Consider the following 8684-nt stretch of genomic DNA (forward strand, 5'->3'; position numbering starts at 1 on the left):
TTTTTCTGGCACTGTTTATTCGCACTATTTTTATCGTAATTTTTGAACTGTTTATCGGAATGATGCAAATGACATAGCTTTGGATAGCTACTAAATAGGCGGAATTTCTGTATGTTGATCGTTGTCCCAAAATCCTTACAATTTTTAAACAAAATTTAAAAAACTAGAAATTCTTCAAACACGTTTTCGGTGTTTTTGTGAAAGAAATTTTCAAACCGTTTGTCGAAATGATGTGTATGATACACCATTGGAAAGCTATGGATTAGCCTGAACTTCGGTATATAGAACTCATTTTCAGATTCGCCATGGTTTAAGAGTAGTTTTCAAAAAACTAACGATATTTTTGTCATTTTTTCCCCGAACTGCTACAGTACATGCTAACTGCCCGAGCAGAATAGCTAACTGACGTATGATGACAGAGCTAACTATCATGACTTAAGACACTTTTTCCCTGGTTTTCCTGGATCAAGCTAACTGCCGGTATTGAAATAGCTAACTGTCGGGGATTGCGGCAGTTAACAACAAGTTAACGGCAGGACTGAAGGTACTAATTTTTTTATTTTTTATATTATTTTCCATGGGTCATTCCAACTCCAGGTCCTGGAATAGCTAACTGCCAGGACTACGGCAGTTAAGAACTAGTGAACTGCTTGACTGAAGATATCAACTTTTTTTTCTTTCGTTCTTTTTTTGCCAAGGTCACGATAACTGCTCAAGGGCACATGGCAGTTGAGTGTTCAAGTTAACTTCCACAGCTCGCCCACTTAACTGCCATATGCAATAAAAATTGGACTAACATTATAAAAAAACTTTGTTATATTGACATTTTTTCTGAATTGCTACTATACATGCTAACTGCCCGACCGCAATAGCTAACTAACGTATGACGACCAAGCTAACTATAGTGAGTTAAGACACTTTTTTTCCTGGTTTCCTGGATCGAGCTAACCCCCGGTATTGAAAAAGCTAACTGTCGAGGATTGCGGCAGTTAACAAGAAGTTAACTGCAGGACTGAAGGTACTAATTTTTTTTTATTTTCCCTGGGTCATTCCAACCGAAGGGCCTGAAATAGCTAACTGTCGGGATTGCGACAGTTAAGAACTAGTGAACTACTTGATTAAAGATATCAACTTTTTTTCTTTCGTTCTTTTTTTGGCCAAGGTCACGCTAACTGCTCGAGGGCGCATGGCAGTTAAGTATTCAAGTTAACTTCCACAACTCGCCCACTTAACTGCCATTCCTAAATAAGCTATTCATGAACCGTTCCTAACTACTCGAAAACAGATAAGCTAACTGTGCGTCATATACTAGTTAACTGTCGGACGGACTTTTTCTGGCATCCTTTTTTCGCACTATTTTTTATCATAATTTTTGAACAGTTTTTGGCCTGCAGACCCGATCTCGCTCGCTCCCTCGCGTCGCTACCGCGCCGCTTGCTCCCTCGCTCGCTCCCTTTGGGAAAAGAAACAAGTTAGGAGGGGGTGGTTCCTAAATAAGCTTATTTAGGAACTCTAGAGGGGGGGGTTTCTAAATAGTCCCACCCTATATATATAGCCGTCTATTCTGATAATATTATCAGAATAGTTATTCTGATAACACTTCCGCACTGCATTCTCAACGCGAGGGCACTGCACTTTCTTTAGCAAGAGCACTGCAATACAGAGATTAGTGAACTTCGCGTTGGAAAAAACTGCGCGTAGTGTTTTTGTCGGTACTGTTTTTGCTCTAATTTTTAACCGTTTATTGGAATGAGGCGTGTAATATACCATTGGAAAGCTATAGATTAGGTGCAACTTCGCCATGTTGAACACTTTTTGATATTCCCCGCGGTTTAAGAGCAGTTTCAAAAACGGTGCGGGCCACAAAGAGTTGCAGCGAGCGGTTTTTCGCGTTTTTTTCTTCTAAAAAGCTTGTCGGAATGAGGCAAATGATACACCGTTAGATAGATATCATCGAGGTGCATCTTTTTCATTACTATTGTTTTCTCTAATTCGTTACGGTTTAAAAGTAGTTTCAAATTTACTAAATCGTGAAATTCTGTTTTTTTTTGAAATTTTTGCAATTTTTGGTACTGTTTTTGCTCTAGTTTTTGAACCGCTTGTTGAAACGAGGCGTGTAATACATCATTGGAAATCTATGGACAAGGCACAACTTTCATATGTAGAAATGGTTTTGAGATTTCTTACAGTTTTAAGTTAATTTTGAAAATCGTGCGGCGGACGACGAGAGGCAGCAGTCGTTTTTCGCGAAATTTTTACAAACCAGTTGTTGAAATGTTTCAGATGACATGCCGTTGGAAAGATATTGATGAGACACAACTTTTTCATGTAGAACACTCTCTCTAATTCCTTACGGTTTAGGAGCAGTTTTAAATTTACCGAAATGCAGACACTCTGTTTTTTGCAACACCCAAATCGATGTGGGTACTTCATCCGACTGAAAACCGCACTACATCGGATGAAAAACCGCACTGCATCAGACATGTTAGAGAACTACATGGTTTATTTTATTCAAACATAATTTTTTAAGGACGAGAAAGTAGAGTGCACTTCAGATCGGGTGTAAATGAACCACAACACTATCAAGAAGTGAACCGCATTACTTTTTTTCGCTTTCGTAACAATTTTTTTGCATTATGGGATGAACAACATCACACGTCCAACCGCACTGCTTCAGAATGAAAACCGCACTGCATCGGACGGGCAAGCGAGCTGCATAATTTCTTTTTGTCGGACGTAATTTTTCTCATCCGAGTTTTTGTTGTCTTTGTTTTAACTTTTTTTATGAACGAGAGTGGACCGCAGAGACTAGGGCAAGTGAACCACATCATATGTCGAAGTGAACCTCATTACTTTTTTGTTGTTTCGCTAAATTTTTCACATTTTTCATGCTAGGCGCAAGTGAGCGACATCACTCTCAAAGGTGAACCATATCTGAGGACTAAACACACTACATGTAATGAGAAGCGAGCTGCGTGAGAGAACAAAGTGAGCTTCAAAACATACATATCCGCTCATTATTTTTACACAGCGACACAACCATCCAGTAGATAGCAGAATCAACGACACAATACCCAACCAAACTGCACTAGGCAAAGATTATACAAAATGACCATCCATTCTTACTACTCTTTCTCTCTGCGTTTCTCATAAACAACAAAATGGACTTCAAATGCACATTGATGTTCAGTTCTCTTTCTTACTAAGCACACTGCAAATGATTTCCAGAAGAAAGAAAGAGTGAGCTGCACCACATTGTGAAACTAAACACACCAGAAAAAACGGAATCGCATCGGGTGAGCACTGCACACGCTACCCCGCCGAACTGCACCATTGGGGCTGCCGTACTGCATGCACACACCCCTACTGCATGCACACACCCCTGCAAAAAAATGAATGTTGCATTTTGTCTTTTTTCTCACTCACTCCTTGAGGAGACTAATGAAGTGCACTTTTATACAAATTTTTCGGCATTCGGAACTGCATCAGACAAAAAATTTAGCGAAGTAAATGGGTTCCTTACAAATTGCTCTTTACAAAGGGAACTAGATGCTTGTTACAATGAACTGCATAGATATTCTAATAAGCAAACGCGATTGAATTGAACAGCTCCTACAAAGAAGGGGTCCCCATTGTTTTTTCAGAGCGAACCACATATGTTTTTTCTATAATGAAAATCAGTCTCTGAAAACTTAAAAAACCAACAAAAACAGCTTTTTGGCACCTAGCTGTACTGCACGGACAACCTAGGAAAAGTTCAACAGTCCGTCAGCCGCACCGCACCTTCCGAAGTCCACCATATCCAGGAGCTGCAGTGCACTTGTGTTCATCGAACAGCAAGGACACGAGCACGGAACCTAATTGCTGGCTTGTTTGAGATGCACGGCAGCGGTCGCGGACTGCGCGACTATAGGAGAGGAGGGGGCATAAGCACGGGGATCTACACGGCGAACGGTGAACCCACGCAAGAGGACTACAAACCATAGCACACCGAGATGCAATCTGAGCCGTATCCATGGATCCGTGGCCGAGGTCACCAGACCTAGCTGCAATCTGAGAGGACGCTCGAGACCGGTGGTTGCTGCACCATGGCTGACGACGAGGGAGGCCGGCGAACCTGCATGAAGACAGGGGCCCTGACCAAGCTGCACGAGTGGCCGCGACCGAGCTGCACTTGGGCCGCGACTGAGCTGCACGTGGTGGGGTGGCACCCAAGTCCCCACGGATGGCGCAGATGACTGTCTCGCCGGAGACCGCCACGAGGAGAGGGCTCGTCCTCGACTTGATCCAGACCAAGAATGAATGGCGGATCCAGGCGTGGGGGATGGGTGACGCCGGGCAGGGGCGGCGCGAGACCGGCCCGAGGGGCACCAGGAGGTGTGGCCAACAGCGGCGCCCGCGGGGGAAGAAGCTGGATTCTGGTCGGGCGGCGCCGGTGGGGGAAGAAGTTGGATCAGGGGAGGGCCCCGCCGGCAAGGGAAGATGGTGGATCTGGGGAGGGCGGCGCCGACGGGGGAAGAAGGTGGATCAGAGGAGGGTGGCGCCAGCGAGGGAGGAAGGTGGATGGGGGAGGGTGACGCTAGTGGGGGAAGGAGGTGGATCGGGGGAAGGCAGCACCGGCGGGGGAAGAAGGTGGATAAGGGGAGGGCGGCGCTGGTGGGGCAGAAGGTGGATCATGGGGAGGGGAATCATGGCAGATGGGAGGTTGGGTGCACCGGAGAGGAGGCAAGTGGTGTTAGTGGAAAGGAATCGTGGGTGTGGGGGCGAGTGGTGGTGTTATCAGAATAAGGTAGAAGTGTTATTAGAATAAGACTCTAGAGGGTGTTATTAGAATAGACCCACCCTATATATATGAGTTTATGTGCTCTACAACATTCACTTATTGCTATTTCTTCAAGTTGCTTGTTCTGCTAAGTGAATGTAATCGGACCCTTCCCCCTCTATGCTAAACTCAACCCAGTCTATTCACAAATTCTTCATGTGCGTTCTATTTGAAACTCATTCAAAATCTTCACCGTGTCCTTGTCAGCTGAAGAAATTGCGATCAGAACTTTAAACTTATCTTATCTGAATTTTTTGCTTTTGCCGCTCAAACCATTACACATTCCACGATAATACTTATCCTATTCACCCACAATCGCGCACGATCATCACTTCTCAGTACGTGGGTGACACATGTCACACGAATGAGAAGGGTCAGGGGAACGTTCGTCCAATTTCCTCGGGAGAGCAGTTTTTCACTTCGGATATAAATAACCCTCTCCCTTCCTCACTTCGTTTTTACTCCACTCGACCTCACTCCCTCACTCAAGCTCTCCAACCCTAGCACCGCCGCTACTTCCATCGTCGCCGGTGTGGAAGAGCTTCACTTCCTCGACCTCGTCGCCGCTGTACTCACGCTGGTCGCATATTTCTTCACTCCGCCGGCGCCATAGCTGTCTTCCTCAACCAAGTTAGGGGGTGGAAGATCTAAACCAACGAGCTTCAAATCAACACTTCACAGTTTGTCGTGTTCTTCATCCAGGGTAATTAAAAGTTACTTTTACTGCCCTTGTTGATCCTAATGTTTTCTCAAATCTTCAAAAGGTGTTTATTCCTCAACTCTTCACACACTAAACACCTCACATATCATCTGCTCTTGATTTGTTTCTCTAAGCAACATTTTTCTTCAAGTTTCCTCAATTGTGTGGATTTTCAAATCTATACAACTCTGGAACCTAAGTCAAAGAACGCTTAGTGAAATTCCTCAAGACTCATCCAGTCGAATTCCTCAAACTTGTTCCTTTTGCAAAAACTTCTGAGAACGCATATGACCTCTCCAAATTCTTCGCAACTATATTCACAGGTACACATGTCCGCTGCTGAATCTCTAGGTTCTCATCAACTTAACTCATTTGCAGCGTTTCTCGAAGAAAAATTGCATACCTCTTTAGAAAACTCAATAGTTTAAAACCCTAAGATGAAGAAAATGGCAGATGGCAAGAAACCTCAGAAGGGAGGTAAGAGACTGGAGGTCAACACTGTGTTTGAAATCCCTGAGGATATCTATGAGGATTATTGCACTCCTGATGAGGCCAAACATGGCAAGGAGAACAAAAGTCAGCGCAAGGTGCGCATACAAAGGATAGAGAGGAGATGGGCACGGGAATGGAGGGAATATCGCTATGTCACTCCAAAATATATGAAGAAATTCGCTCTTCACCCTCCTTGCCCAAGACCTCCATTGGCACCTGGCCAAGAAGCTGATCCCACTAGTCTCAAGCGCGGTGAGGACTATCCTGATGAATGGGCCAAGCGTCAAGCTAAGTTGGCCAGAGTAGCAAAAGAAGTAGTGAGGAAATTCAATGAAGACTCTGCTGCTCCTACTGCCACTTCTGAGGCCTCTGCTAGCAAGCTGAAGAAGGCCATGCTTAAGAAGCCCGCACACAAGCCCAATGCTCCTTCTTCTTCAATGCCCTCACGGCCAAGCACTTCTGCTAAGCCCTCATGGCAAATTCCTCAAGCCACACCAGCTCCTTCAAAATCCTCAGCTCCTCCTTCCAAGTCCTCAGCACTTGTGCATCTCGCCTCGTGCCAAAGGAAAACATGCATCTCTATTACCTCAGGAGCCTCTGCAATTTCATCGGCTCCTCTGCATTCTTCAACTGGCCCCACTCTGCTGAAGAACAAGGCCACTGCAGGAGGAGGCACTAGACCAAGTCCTCAAAAGAAGCAGGTCGCCTTTCAAGTACCGTCCGACGACGACGAAGCTGATGATGAAGAAATCGCTGAAATCATCAGAGACAGGCAGCACAGGGCAGCTAGAGCCAAAGGCAGTAATGTGCCATTGATGCTGGACCCAAAGTTGATCCTCGACTTCATTGACTTGTGGCACAAGGACCCTAACACACCTCTGCCTGAGCTGAACGTCACTCCTGGTCAAAGTCATGTGCTGACTCACTTCATTGACGAAGAAAAATGGAAATATGAACAGGGAGGAAGGTGAAGAAACCAAAGTATAAGAAAGAGCACTTTTTGAAGCAAAACTTCTTGAAGCTTTCACCTGAAGAACTTGTTGATCTTTACTATGCTCACTGGCTTGGAGCCAAAGTCAGATTTGTAAAGATAACTGAAAAGTTTACTACCAATGTTGCTGCCCCTATGCAATAAGAAATTCCTCAGGCTGAAGCATCTACTCAGCCTACTAAAGAAAATGCCAGCACCGCTGATGATACTCAGGCTGCTGAAGAAAATGCTAGTACCAGGGCTGATGACTGCATTCCAGCCGCTGATGAAATTGTCAGGGCAACCACTAATGTTGCGCCTGAAGAAATTTCCAGGCCAACTGAAGCTTCAACCACTCTGCCTGAAGAAACTGCTTATACAAGGGCAACTGCATCAGTTGTGCCTGAAGAAACGGAACCAATTTCCTCTGCTCCTACGGCACCTACACCAAGTCTGATTCTTCCTTCTGCATGAGAAGCGAAGAAGACCAAGGCTGCGGAGAGTGCAGCTGTGAAGAAAAGGAAAGCATCAACTTCATCAGACTCTTCAGCTCTGAAGAAGATGAAGAAATTGACCAACTCGTTTGAAAATCCTATTGATGTTGTTCCAGTCTCAAGCATGCCATCAAAGGAACTCGTTCCTTTTGATGAAGAATACGTGATCCCAAGCGGATCTAATGAAGACATTCCTTCTGCTGCTTCCTCAGAGCAGTTGGATGAAGAAATTGAAGTGGATGTAATCCCTTCATCCCCGGTTGTTTCATCGCCCATGCCTCAGTTTACTGCTGAAGAGGCCGACATTGAAGAAATGAGTGGAGAAGATGAGCATGTGGACATTGGGTGCACAACGCTAGTTCTGAATGATGACTTTTGGGAAAGTCAACACCCCAATTCTTTGTTGTTCACTCTTCCGCAACAAATTCCTCAGTCCCCAGTGACTACTGAAGTTTAAATGGGTTCTGAAGAACCACACCCCACTCCTTCCATCCCTAAAGAGATTGCAACCACTAGTGCTGATGACATTGCTGCTGAAAAATTGAAGTCCCAGACTGCCAGTGAAGAAGAAACTGAAATTCCTCAGCTTGCGGAACCTGAGATCGCGATTCCTGAGGTTGTGATGCAATTGACTGACACTCCTCACCCCAAGACAAAGGATCCTTTCTCAAAGAAGCCAAAATTCAAGGCTGATGACTTCTTCCACGAGCATGTTTTCTTCACAGACTACAACCCCTATGACTCTGCTCGTCTTAGAAGGAAGCGCTTCTGGACTGCTAGCCAAGCAAACTTCTATTCTTCGCTGCTTTTCAACAAAGACAAAGTCTTCGACCATGAGCATATTCCTCAGTGGACATGGAATCACTGCCCTGCTTCGCGCCAGTCCTTAGTGTTCTTTGTGACGCTGGGCTGCTCAACTTTTGCACGGACATTGTTGATTGGAATGAAGAGCTAATTCTTCAGTTCTCTGCGACGCTGCACATCACAGGAGAAGCTGAAGATGTGAACACTTGGGTATTGGACTAGATGACAGAAAACACACATTTCAAAGCACCAGCCTCTGAATTACTTCATGCCCTGCCTATCAGTCCTCTCCTTGAAGGCGCTCGTCGCATCTATCATGAACCTGAACTCACTGCTCACTACATGCAAATGTTGATGAAGCCGCTGAAGCCGGACCAAGCTCCAAGGAGGAAATTCCTGGTG

Source organism: Triticum urartu, chromosome 1A, assembly GCF_056163025.1.
Source record: "Triticum urartu cultivar PI428250 chromosome 1A, HENAU_Tu73, whole genome shotgun sequence".
NCBI classification, from domain to species: Eukaryota; Viridiplantae; Streptophyta; class Magnoliopsida; order Poales; family Poaceae; genus Triticum; species Triticum urartu.